General features: G+C 35.9%; 1 protein-coding gene across 2 annotated transcripts in view; it reads left to right on the forward strand.

Moving 5' to 3' along the window:
- LOC111502532 (Death-associated protein kinase related) overlaps positions 1 to 14,614 on the forward strand; it is a 361,534-nt gene that overhangs the window by 88,515 nt on the left and 258,405 nt on the right. The window lies entirely within an intron of this gene.

Consider the following 14,614-nt stretch of genomic DNA (forward strand, 5'->3'; position numbering starts at 1 on the left):
ATTAGCCACATGATGGTTTTGGCTCTGGTTTTGGGCTTTCAAATGAATTAGCGTCTGTAGACTATTCGCATGTTTACTTAGCACAATAGATATCAACACATCCTCATATTGCATCCCTTGAGAATTCAGAGGGAATTTTTATAGTTAAATACTGAATGAAGCAAAATTTATCCTGCAACCATGCTTAGTCAAAATTAGAATCAATGCAACTGAAAATAAAAAAATCATTCATTGCATGAATCTAAATATAAGAGCTTGACATTACATTTTTCTACTTACAAAAGTAGCCCTGGTTCTTTTGTAAATTTAAATGTGAAGAAGTTCTCCGTCTATATGACCGCCCATCATCTTCGTTTGTATTTGTGAACCCAGAAAGCCGACTTCTAATTAATCCCGTAGTTAAAAGAGAAAGGAACCTTAGACGGCGATGTTTCATCTTTAACTTTTTTCGTCTAGAACCGGCGATCTCCGATGATCTCATTCAATAGAAAATTATAAGACATACCAGTAGTGATTCAGGAGTATTTTAGTTCATATAAGTGATATACTTCATCAGTAGGTTAAAATTATTATGTTTCCAAAATGTCTGTTTTTATTTGCTATAGAGTCATGGCTAAATAGGGTGTTTAGGAATCTCTGTATTACAATCTACTTGAAATTTGTGGTGGATTTGAAAAACAGCATTTGCGTTTTGCGATTTGGAGCTTGCGAGTATCTTTGAGTCAGAAGTGAAAGTGACCAGGTTCAATTCAACGCCACAAAAACCCAGGCATGACTTTTCCAAAAAGATAAATGTCTCCGATATAATAATTTCAAGTCAGAAAATTCCGCTTTCTGCTCCAATAAGTTTGTTGGGGGTTAAAATGGACACCAATATGTCTTGGCATAATCGTGTCGCTGGAATAACGAAGGCTGCTTCTCAAAAGCTTGAAACACTGTTCCGAACTAGAAAACTGTACACACGTCAGCAACTTTTGATGCTGAATTCCATCCATAAAAGAGCCATCCGCCTGATTGGATACGCGAACATCACTTGCAACCTTGATAGTCTGGAACATCGAAGAAAGGTTGGAGATCTGGCTCTCTTTTATAGACACTCTCACTGGAAGTTTTCATGTGACTTGGCACATTTGATTCCACATATCAGAAATACGCGACGGGCTGTGGCTGCTCATCGTTTTGAGATTCAACTTAGTTCACCTCGAACTTCACTATTTAAGAACTCTCTGATCTGAAGAACGGCGTTTATGTGGAATAAACTTCCCGACAATGTTTTTCCAAATGGATGTAATCTCCAGCGATTCAAATCCAATGTGAATCACTTCTTTCGTACAGGCACCGCTCTTAGAGCGCCTTAAGGATTTACCTGCAGTGCTTGTGTTTTGTCCTTGAAAAAAATTCAACAGATGCCGAGGAATTCACTGAGATATCTCTTTCGTGATACCCTTCACGTGCCATTTTGTGCTGTACTTGTTTTCTTTAGAGATGAGGAATTACTTCTGCTTGAAGTAGCCATGATGAGTGGTGTCAGGAAGCAAGTATTTGTTAGATTCCAGTTGGTATTTGCTTGATTCTACTGTGTAGGAACGTTTAGTGAATTGAATGTTTCAAATTTTCATTCAGAATATTATATATCTTTGGAGAAAGAATGGAAAATTGAGTCGTGTATTTTCAATGATCTAGAGCTACGGCCATAATAACCGGTACTAGTGACATTTACATCCAATGCAGAGTGTCTGCAAAGTCAATGAGATTTTGTTCAGACCAAAAACTCCATCTTTCAAAGTAGCTAGAGACAACATAACTATAATAATTCTTCTTCAAAAATGCATACTACTACAAATAATAACTATATCGAAGGGCATATCGATACATTTATTTTAGTGAGATCTGCCATTTAGAGTTACAAATTCATCGATTTATTACAATCGACTTTCCTCTCAAGATCTACTTCAATTTATTTGAATCACCTGTAATTTAACGAAATTTGCGTTCGGTCTCGAAACGTTTTGGGATTAAACACTATTTCTAGAATTAAGCCTCCTTCTACATGTATGCCTCCAGACCCTTGGGTAGTTTTAACAGCATTATTCGTTATTTCAGTTTATCCCTACTCAAAACAGTCATATTTTAGATGTAAACTAAACTCGACATGACACTTTTAATGAGGAACAGCTCACACGAAACAAACCGAAGATGACAAATTTGGTAAGAACAAGTAATTCCCGAATGAAAAGAAGTGTGTAATGCGACTTTTAAACAGATTGAATGAGACAGGTGCTTCTTTAACGAGGAATGAGGTATGGGCTTCCGGTTTGAAAATATCTACGAGTACTTTTTATATAGACATAGAAATATTGAGTTTGGAGAACGCTATTAGTTTATCATACAGGGGGTAGAAAAGGTAACGAATAAATGCAAAGGGTAAATGAGAGAAATTGATCGAGAAAAAAGCTTTCTAGCTTTCTACTTCATCAATATATAGGGAACTTCCAAATGGTGTACTTCGAAGTTTCGGGACAAGACACTTGCCTTATCACCTCATCAACAGCGTATAGGATAACATTACGGTTAGTTAACATACAGTTAGTAAACTCAATCCCAGCCAGATTAATTTCATTTCAATTTAAATAGGAGTATGGTTAGGAGAGATTGGTTCTGTGGTGAAAAGCTTTGTCGTCGTATACTTCTCCATCATAAAACAAAATGTATGGGAAATTTACAAAGAAAGGAAGAAAGAAAATAACTACAATTTGAACTCATAAAGATATGTATAGTATACACAGATACAAACTGGACGAAACTCAAGTATTTATCATTGATTCTGTCGCTGTTCTCCAAGACATGTTGGGCGTCACTAGACTATGGTCTCGTGAAACGTGTTCCTTGAAACGATTCATTATAATCCGCTTAGTGTGACCAACATACTTTTTGTCGCAATTATCACAGCATATTTCGGAAAATCTAAACTTTTTTCTTCATCCTGTATTGCCGATAAAAACATTCCACCAATTTAAGAGAATGGTGCTCTGGTTATAAAAATTCTGAATAGAACATGCAGATAATGTGACATTTGGTGACGAAAGAGAATGACAAAATGGTTTAGACTTTCACGGCTGAGGTTTTCAGTGTCATTGCTTTTCGAGTTGGAAAGCCGTGGATTTTTGTAATTTCTTCCTGACGTTTCGCTGGCGCGAGTGGCTAGTTTCTTCAGAGGTTTAACCATCATGGCTTGCTGTCCGATGGCTAACTTTCAGGCTTCGTAAAACGTATTTATGCCTTGTCAGGCCTGAAAGCCTAAACTTTAGTCATCGGACAGCAAGTCATGATGGTTAAACCTCTGAAGAAGCTAGCTACTGGCGCCAGCGAAACGTCAGGAAAAAATTCCAAAAATCCACGGCTTTCAAACTCGAAAAGCAATGACACCGACGAAAGAGAATGTTCTCATTGGAAAATATTGTAGGCTGATTCGAATATGCATTCAATTCAGGCGACTTTTCTTACTATACTGCCCATTGTTCGCGTAATACCGTCAAAAAAAGTATTCACTCGACTGCAGGCGCCAACAATGTGTGCAGTCTTCTTTTTTTCTCTCGCGCGTTTGTTTTCAACAATATTGTCGAGGGCGCCACGTGAAGTGCAATATCCCGGCAATGTATACAGCTGGCGCCGCGAATGTAAGGACTTTTAGAACGAGAGGAAATTCCGAAGATGTGAAATCAACAATGAGTTCGTAACCGCACACTTGAATTTATATATAGAGCGTTTCTCATCGGCTGAATCAGATTCGGTTTTCCTGTTTGTAACGCTTCCTGTACCGAACAAGACGAAAAAAATCACACCGTAACTTGTTTTACCATCACAATTTGTGTAATCCTTCTCTTTGGACTAACAATTTCAATCACTTTCAGTTAAAAATCATTGAACTCGTGCCTTTTTCATCTCTCATTTGAGTTTATGTTGTCCATATGATAATAACGGGTATGGTTTTCTGTGAGACAAACGACGCAAGTCTTGAGGTCAAACGCCATATTGCCGAGTTGACTGACTCCCTTATCCTTTTCCAGCCGGTTAAACTTCACTAGCTTGCTCAGTTGAGCCACAGACAGTATTCTTGTCAAATTGTGTACCCAATTGGCCAACGTGTCAGTGTAAAATTGTTAAGAAAACTTGGTGAATCCGCAGCACATACCTATTCTCTTTTGCAACAAGTGTATGGTGATGAATTTATGTCACGTTCACGGCTTTTTGAATGGTAAAAACATTTCAAAGATGGGCAAGAATACATCGAAGTTGATCTAGGATGTTTTTCTGGACTCCACGATGATTTTTTTTTTGAAATCCACAGAAGTCTAAATGTAAATTGGGTTCCTTCAGGACAAACAATAAAAAGAAACGTATTAGGCATTCTTCGTGAGCGAGTAAGAGGTCTTACAGGTCACTGTCATTTGAATCATCATATGCAGAGACTCGCACTGTCGAAAGAGAGTATGTGTCGCCTCTGTTTGGAATATGATGAAACAGCAGAGCACATACGTTGTTCCTGCCCCGCTGGGGACCGAGTACGGCAGAGCCGTACTCTTGCCATCTGACCTGAAAGACCGCTCATCATACAAACTAATCGGCTTCGATAAGAAGCTGGGTTTATTTGGTGGAGTGTGAATAGGTGTGAGCCACAATAAACCCTTACGGATTGCGGTGGAGGGTTGAATAGATCCACCCACTTTTGACCTAATCTAACCTGCATGCATAGCCTTTCTGAATTTGAACAAAATGTTTTTCTGTCTGATTTCTTAGGTATAGATAAAATCAGTTACAAATTTTAGATGGTTCGTTGACCGTAACTACAAAAGTATGACCGTCCTTTGTGAAGTCATGTAATTAAATGTAAATGCGAATTTGGTCCGACGCGCCTTTTCCAAAAACAATGGAACACGATTTTCGTGGTCTTTATGCTACAGCAATTTAGTGTAGGTAAATGAGTTACGTTTCCCATAAATATTCAACGGTGGTTGCGAAGTTACAACACAAAAGTTCGTTTTACTTAGTTACTTAGGCAACGGTAAATCGTACGATAGGAACGTGCATTATGAAACTCGTTTGTATTCCGACGTACAATTTCACATTATAATAACAGAACGCATCTCACGCATCATCCGATGTTTTGAATTTGAACAAAACTGCGACTAATGGTCGTTGACATTATTTTATAGGCCGTTTTCTTCTGTGAGTGTCGCACCGACACCGAATTGAAATACACATAGAGTAATGTCGTCTAGAGACAACTAGAATCTTTAGAACTTTAAGCACAGGAGCAAAATTTATTATTGACAATTCTAACACGTTTTAAGGTGAGTTGATTAACAATATAAATAAAAAGAATGACTGTAAATTTAGTAGGAATATAATAATAGTTTTATCCTGGTATATAACGAAACCTAATCGACATTAGGTGCAAATGAAAAAACATACTTTTTTTCAAATTTACATCTTGAACATTTCCTGAAGTGATTTACACGATATGTAATGGAATTGATCGATACTTGATGAAATTTCAAAACGTATGCAACATTTTATAATGAAATTTCCACAAATCACTTTAGAAAACACTTGTTTCACTACACATCAACTTCTTCAGACGTGTTCATACTCCAGTATAAATGATTTGAATTTCTGAAACGTAATCCCAAAGAAGTACGGTTCATGAATTATGTATTGTTTTTTTAAGAAGTGTTGGTGTCTAGTTGGATTTTTTTTTTAATTTCATATCAGACTCAATTCAATTCAAACATTCCTAATTTTAGAGGAGTAAAGAGCCCACAAATTTTAAAAATATTTTCTTAGCATAGAACGTGAGTCGCCTTCGCGAGTGTCGAAACTATCGGAAATAGGAGCAAAGTTTTAATTCTAAATTTGAATCAAAAAGTTGTACTTTTCGCTAGGCTTAAAGCTAGTCGGGACAAAAATTTTAAAATGTAGTACACCTTTATAGCTGTATTGAGTGATATCGTGGGAATCAGATGAATCGGCCGAGTCATTCGAGTAGAAGCCGTCGATTTTTCTCCTTTTTAATGTCGTGACGATGCAAAAGCGCGTCGTCATTTATTTGTAGTAATTAGTCAGTGAAACAATAATTAATATTATCTAATTAACTAGCGGCAAAAGTATTCGTAATGTATATCCATTATGCCTATATCAAATATTCCAGTTCGTTATGGTGGGCAGGGCATTTCATTTATTAGCAATCGATTATGGAACTGTGTACTTGGACTCCGGGAAATTCTACCCGGAAGAAGTACTTCTACGGAATCGGGATACCGTGAGAATGCCGATAAAAGGACACTCCCGTCAAATATCGAATTTTTGCTGCTTGGAGCAGAACTGATATAGAAACGTTTTTTTAACATATATTTGATTCAATAGACTATCAGATTCGTATATTTTTCTGCAAAAAGTCCACTGTACCTCTGTTTTATAAGAGGAAGAGTAACTTCTATTTAAGCAACATCCCAACTTTCGATCATTTAATTCTTCTTGTAATATTTATCCATAAATATTTTTGTAAAACATCAGCAACATCGTTCTGAATATAGTGGTTTTCAAGTCAGATTTTAAGGCAAACAGGTACTGCGGCGTGAATTTCAAAAAGCCGCCGAAAATATTTAAAATTTCTGCGAATTTTTGTGCGTGAATGGCATTCCAACCGCTCAGACCGTAAAGAAACCGAAATACGAATTATTTAGCCGGTCTTCGACTCGTTTGCTTTGAATTATGCAGACTGAATACGCAGTGACGTGGAGGTTGAATATTATCGCTCCAAATACTAGAGATAATGTCGAAGTACTTGTAAAAGGTCTCTGAATAACTAATTACAATAGTTTTTTTTTTTATTTTTTTATGTGCTCCTCGAAACCACTTTTTGTGTGGGACTAGTTCTTTGACATTTCAACTACTTTCATTCGATTTATCATCCAAAATCAATCTATAGAAGCATAAAACTCATCTGGAATTCGGGATCATAATTTTCATAAATTCTTTTTTTTTATCAATAGACCACCACATCTCGATAGAAAGATAAAATACCACGGATATAGGGATATTCGCAATATTTATCATGTTAGAGAATTCTCTTCAGAACATTCCACGATTTGATTTGTAAAAACTATAGTCACATACAGACAAACAATGTAATGAAGAAATGTCTGTTAATCGTGAAGGTGCACTGTGATAATCAAGCGTTTTGTGTCAATTTTCCGTGATAAATCCTGCAAAATTACTGTTTATTTTAAAAAAAAGGTATGTGAAAGTCGACATGACTATTCGGGGCTGAAAGTTGAATGGAATCCATAAAATTAATTGAAAAATTATATTATAGGCTTTGTAAAGTGTTAGAAAAAATACAGGACCCTACAATAGTATCTTCAAAACGTCTTTTTTCCAAAATATTGTGATGAACAATGCATTTGTGAGGCCATGCAAACCCTCCTTATTGTTTCTTTCAATTGGTCAATATTTCCAAACAAGACTAGACTCTCCGACAAGAATTCCAAGTATAATTCCCACGTCAAAGATGTGTCAAAATAGTAGGGAACTATAATATTGTCGTCTAGCCAAACATTAACAACAAATCTCTCTTGAAAATGTGTAGCTTCATGCTAGAAGGAATTGTCTTGTCTCCAGTGATGATGAATGTTTCTTTTAAACCTCCGTTATTTGTACATCTACTCTCATCGCACCATAAAATTTGATCACCGATTTCATTAGAAGATTATTTTTCCAATTTGTCAAACAAGATAAATTCTACAATGTATTCAATAATGTGCGATAAATATAACCTAATTATGATTTTTCAAACCTTGAGAAAGAACTTTTTTTGAATATACATATGAACTACCTCAATCTTTTCGTACTATCATATCTTATGTACGTACTCTCCTAATTAAAAATGGCTATACTTTGGATTTGAAAAACCACGAATACGTTATTTCTGATACTAATGATTGCAATGGTTATGTATCAAGATGGGTTCTTGTTGAATACTCTTCGTGAGCAAAACAATAGCAAAGTCAATACTCCTGACCGCTCTGGATTGAATTCCGTACAGTGTTTGTAAATATTTTGCCGGAAAAATCCTCACTTGTTTACTTTGTAGTAAATGTTCAAGAGGTAGCGAAAACTTATGTGAATTTCTGGAATTTCATCTAGCGTTTCCTAATATGACTAATAACCAGTCCGTGCAAAGGTTATTGTTAAATCATCTGAAAATGGAATTTTTGACAGATGATGATCGTCTGTATTGCCAAACATGCGCCAAACTAACTGTTAAGCAAGAAACTCTTTCGAAGGTTCGAAATAGATGAACATTTCAATCTAGCATATCACTATTATATTCATGCAGTCATTGTTCACTGTGGTTCTGTTGTTCACTGTTGGTCATTATTACGCTTTGGTCAAAGACGAAACGGACTGGTTTAAGTTTGACGATAGTCGTGTCACGAAGTGTTCTGGCGATATATTGAATCTATTGGAGACACCCTACATTTTGTTTTATGAGAGAGAGGACATTGGCAGATCAAGATCTCCAGATGATGTGGTGCTGCAGGTTTTTCTGGGTTTTCCTGTAGCTGAAAAAGCGAATGCGCCACTGGAATCATTGAAGTCACCCCGGAGCGCCAATTAATTTTTATTGTTGTTTTTATTTTTATCGTTGTTTTAGAAAAATTTGTTTAAAAATTGTAAATATCGCCTAACTAAGCTGATTTTTTTAAAAACAACTTGGTAGGACTATTTTTTGTATCAAGATGGAGAAATAGAAAGTCAAAACCTTTCTTACCAAAAATTGTTGTCCCTTTCAATTTAAACAATTTTTTTCATTGTGCATTAATGTGTTATCACTTTCTATGTAACAAACCTGCAATTGCATGTAACTATGAGGATTGTTATTAAATGTTATAGAATCATGATTTATAAATCATTTCACATCAATTGTGCAAAAGCGATTATATGGTAATTATTGTGATTGTGGCAGGTATGAATCATGTAATAAGTTATGAAAACACGGAATACGGGACGCATTTCTCACAGTTTGATCATTACTTATTATGTTTCAACGGTACACTTTCTTTTTTCAATATAATTTCTTGTAAATTCATGGTCCAAGACTTTACCAAATAGGCAACATTAAATATGGGAAATTCTGTATTCTGTATTTATTTCCTTAATGGCCTAAAGGTTTGAAAAACGAACTCCACAATTTTTTAGGTTGTTTCCATATTTTTGAATGAATAGTTCAAACATTAAACTTATTAGTGGTTTTTAGATGCATTCGAAAGTTCAGAAATCGAAAAATGTGAAAAATGTTTAGAAATGGCCATGAAGGTCCCATACTAAACAGTCCGTTTCACACAATAATTCCAAGTAGAAAGCATGTATTAGTTATGATAATCGGGTAGTCATTGATATATAAACAGGTAGAAAGATGCAACAACAAAAATTACTAAGAATACATTAGACTACCTACACGAAGGAGATTGTTCAACCAGATTTATAAAATTAAGTTGTAGGATTTGCTAGAAGATCTAATTCAGCCTATCAAGTTATTCGCAGAGTTTTAGGAAAATCCAAATATTTTGAACATCATCTGGATTTATGCTACTCCAATTTGGTATGCTAATGTGAATTTTTCACAAAAACTTTCCGTGTTTTTGAATAATTCTTCTGAATTAGCGCAACAGCTCTATACATTATCGCTTATATAACAATAAATAAATCGTGTTACCTATACGATAATCATAGCCATAGAACAATAGATGCCGGCCGCAGATATTATTCTATGCGAATAATAGGTTTATCAACAATAACGTAATTAGGCAACGATTTCCATCGAGTACGGTAATTTACAACGTGTGAAATTGGCGATTGTTACGTGAATTCGGTGCTTGACCTGGATATCTCGTAACAATCATTTTTTTGCATAACCTTTCTTCATATTTCACGGTTCTGTGGATCGCTTACATGCTCTAACGCCTATGCAGAAATGGATTTCATTATCGAGATTCGATTTTCACTTCAAACTGTACGGAAAAAGTGTTTGGCCGATATTGGAATTTGTATTTCGTCCAACGTTCAAGGACGAATATGTCTGTAATAAACAGGAAACGACGAGGAATGCAACAAAACACTGCACAAACCCAAAATAATGTGCGAGAAGAGGATTTCGTGCAGAGATAATTGTTCAATAATACACTTTTTTGGGTTTTTGCTCAAAATATTTTTTTTGTCGTGTCCATAATTCAAACAGGAAAAAAATTATTAAATATTTACTAAGATAAACTTTAATAACTACTGTTGAAATTTTAATAATGGCAATTAAAAAGTTCATCTAAGTACAAGATTGGGAAAAAGTTCACTAACCACAAAAAAAGAACTCCGACACTTTTTATTTGTCACTACTAAGCAATGACCAAATAGAACAGAGTATAACTAACAAGTTAACTAGAATATACGATAATCCCAGCTCTTCATTACTATTAAACAGTAAAATAGTTAATAAAATTGTATTTATCGTTGATAAATTGTATACTTATAAATAAATAAAGTACTCACCTCAACTGGTCCATCTGCTCGTATACAATTCTAACATTGATGTTTTACTCCAATATTTAAAAATCAGTATGGATATATTGAACATGAAGTAGGTATAGTTCAAGTAAAAGATATAGTGCCCCCTACCTTTCAGCAGTTCCCCTTTAATGACACACACAACGCGGTACTCATCGCTACATTCTGTTGGTCACCGTAACATGACTTCAAATTTAATTTTATGACTCTTCAGCCAATCATAAAACTCGGTTAGTAAAAATTTCCAATACGAACCGCCAATGTTTCAGTCGACGTGGACTAATTCGTTGCGGCATAATTCCTTTGTATTGGTTTTTTTGGCCTTTGACTTCGCCGACACCTTTAAGATTACTATATCGGTTACTTTGACTATACTATTTTGAGAATGTTTTCAGATATCAACCAAATTTACTTACTTTTCATAAATATTTTCCTGAGACAGGGTACACAATACCCCATATATATGGCTGTTTTATTGTTTTGATGTTGAAGATTGAAAGGCCAAAAGATATTTTAGAACTTTCTGTATACAAGTGGATGGGCTAATTGAGGTAAGTATTACTTTTCAATTTTCAAAAATAAGTCTTTCCTTTCGATTTTAAGTCATATCCCTGAAAAAAAATTATCCCAAGTGTATTTTGAATGAAATACTGCAGATACTCGTGAAATCCAATACTTTTGTACCTGGATACCAAAACACTTCGAAACAATTCATGTTATACCTAATTTCAAGTGTGATTGATCCACAAGAAATTAGTAGAGAAATTCAAAGATGTATGTTGGAGCCATTTTAGTATCAATTGGTGTATCTTCTGTAAACAACGTATAATAAATGAAAACACGTGTGTCGCCTTTGAAACTTCAGTATTAGAGTAACTCTTTTCTTTATTTCAAACGTCAAATTTGTTGATGTCATAGAACATTACAGATGTTACAGAATATAAATATAATAGACTTTTTGCTTGCTTTTAACGTCTTCGTTGTTTTCAAGTGTTCCTATACTAAAATCAATTGAATACTGGTTTCTTTTCAGAATCAATGGTATAATTTTGACTGTCATGAAGCAGTTGAAAGAATACAACCACAGCTCACACAAATATGCATAGAACAGGATTACTATCAGTTCAACAACTGTTTCTACAAAACGAGGGCACGTTGAAGGAAAGCCCACTGTTTCCATTTCGACTAATTTGTACATCTATTGATCAATGTTTTCAAGTACCATATTAAATTCCTACAAATCAAAAGCAAAAATTCTATCGTCACATTTAAACGTGTTTATTCAAAGTACTCAAATAAGTTCAGACTTCTGAGGGTTGTCTTTCGTAAGGGTGCGACAGCTGGTTAACGAAAAAACAGATTTAATTTTTTTTTAAACAGAAACAGAATTGATCATTTCTATACACCAATACTGGAAAGTTCTGAGATGGAGCCTTGTGGAACACCCAGACAAATGTAATTATATTCCTAATTTTGTTCTGAACATCTACAGAGTGATTACGACGTGTTAAATATTATGGTATAGGTACTGGAAGTGCATATTTATTTAATTTGATCATGATCTACTTATTGAAATGCATCAGTTCAATTGAATCAATAAAAAATAATTGATGTAGTCAATAGTTTGAAAAATGATTCATATAGATTCATTCCTGGGTTTGCATTAGTGTCGAGCTAGCCCTTTTTATGCAGTAATTTTAATGGTAAAGTAGAAAGTTTTAATTTCGAATTTAATATCAGGATATGTTGCAAATGGAACGATTGTTTTTCATTCATAGTCGTTCGTATGTCATTTTGAGAGGGCACGCTTCTTCATTGAATTTCTCCTCAATTTATTCTTCTATCGATACCAGCGAATTGTCGAAACTAATTAAAAACTCGTGTTAGTGACGGTAAATAAAAACCTCTCCACAAAAAATTACGTGATACCAATTACTTTGTGCACTTCCTACCTACCTTTATGGATCTTTCTCTTTGTCCGTTTGTCCGCGAAATGCGCCATAGATCGTGTCACCGTAAAGAGCTCTAACGGTAGCTCTCTATTTAATTTCGCAATCGGCAAACAATATAATCACGCTTTTATATTGATTGCCCATTGATTTTTTATTATTTCGAGAGCGGTATTTTCCGCGGTAGTCGCAGAAAGACGCGTGAGCGGTAAATTTTACAAGAACTGTTAGCCGATTTGAAGGAAGGAGCTATTAACCTGATTGAATAAATTTTCGATTAACGTAAAGTTAATTGAACAAGATATGCTGAAACGTGTGGTTCTGTTGCGGTGGAAATTTCGTTATTATTTGCAATTATTTTGTCGCGCATATTTTATATAAAAACGGCCAAGTGCCGTTTTGTATTCAAACGACTCGTGTACTTTTCAGAGGGTCGTGCACTTTTATTCACAAAATATGACACACATACACGACATCCTGCCAGATCCGAGGGAACAATTAGTGTTCCTTTTTGTTAAAATGTATATACCCAAAGGTTTGTTACTTACTTTGGACCGAAACCGAAATACAAAAAATATTAATGAACGCAAGAATCCACTGGATTATGTCTGAATGATTTTTTGTCTCACTTAGACCTGACACCCTTCCGCCTGATTGTCTGGTCCAATCCTCCTGCGGATTGGTCATTGCTTTCTATTAATTTCTTTTAATTATAAATTTTCATTTCTTACTGAAAGGAATATTTTTGTCTCACTTACTTTTATGTACTGTCATTATTATTAAATACATGCTAAAATCTATTATAGACAAGAATATGTATTTGTTTCTTTCTTTGTCATTTTAAAATGCACTAACAATAAGTGGTATAGAACCATCCAAAAACGCTAGATTTTGAGAATGAAGACATTAGGGAACATCTTTCCTGTAAAGCGTTTGCTTCAACTTTCATGAACCATCAAGTTTGTGAGTTACTGTGCTAAGAGTAAGTTAGGTTAGGTCCGAAGTGCGTGAGTCTATTTGAACCTCCAGCGCTACCCGCAAGGGTTTATTGTAGCTCACACCTATTCACACACGACCAAATAAACCCAGCTTCTCAACAAAGCCGATTAGTTTGTATGGTGAGTGGTGTTAGAGTTCAGATGGTAAGAGTACGGCTCTGCCGAATTCTAAAAACCTGATCCGGCTCCCAGCGTGGCAGGCACAAAGTTTATGCTCTGCTGTTTCATCGTTAATGAGATAGTCGGATAGTCAAGGTGCAAGACTCCCACCTTGATATCCACGACAACCTTTCCATATGAGGGTTTTTGCACGTCAGCTACACCTGACGATGCCTTCGATTCAACGGTGCAGGGCTTTTTCGCCTCTGGTGAATCATCACTTGAGCGCAAAAGTTTGCTAACCTGTTCATTGGGGGTTTGTTCCTCCACCTGGGATAGATTCTGCGTACGCCGCTCGAGAATTTGGTGCAAGGCGATTTCATAAGTTACCCCGCTCTTGAGTTACCAAACCTTTTCTTCAGATTCAGTTATTGGATCAGGAGTTGGAGAGTTGAGAAGCTTTCGCTCCTGATGTAAATTTACAGGGAAGTCAGTTGGAGTCGTAAGCTTGACATCCATCTCCTCTATAGATTCAGAGTCAGAAAGAATTTTCAAGTTTACTCTGTCCATAAAAGTCCCACGAGTAGCTAGGGAAAGAAGGTCAATGTCGGCAGAGCCCCGTATTACCGTGACAAGGCGATGCTACGACGAGGGGGCGCCCGGTATCTCAAAGGTTCCGTAGAGACAGCTGATAGGCTCAGTGTCATTCATCCTCCCGGCACGGATACACCCACCTTAGGATTAAGCTATCGTTGGGATGCCATTCAGTTAGGGAATAACATAACCACAAGTGATTCTGTCGTAGCGGGGCTACGTGGAAGCAGGCATCCGATGGCCGGTTTGCTCAACCCCCACATCCCAAGCCAATGCACTCGCCAAAAATAGCATGCACAGTGGTTCAGGCAGTGAAAGATGAACAAGGACATCCAACCAGCCGTGCTAAAGTAA

This window comes from Leptinotarsa decemlineata, unplaced genomic scaffold (genome assembly GCF_025532065.1).
Source record: "Leptinotarsa decemlineata unplaced genomic scaffold, Ldec_3_MD MMD2_tig00001064_RagTag_RagTag, whole genome shotgun sequence".
Classification (NCBI taxonomy): Eukaryota; Metazoa; Arthropoda; class Insecta; order Coleoptera; family Chrysomelidae; genus Leptinotarsa; species Leptinotarsa decemlineata.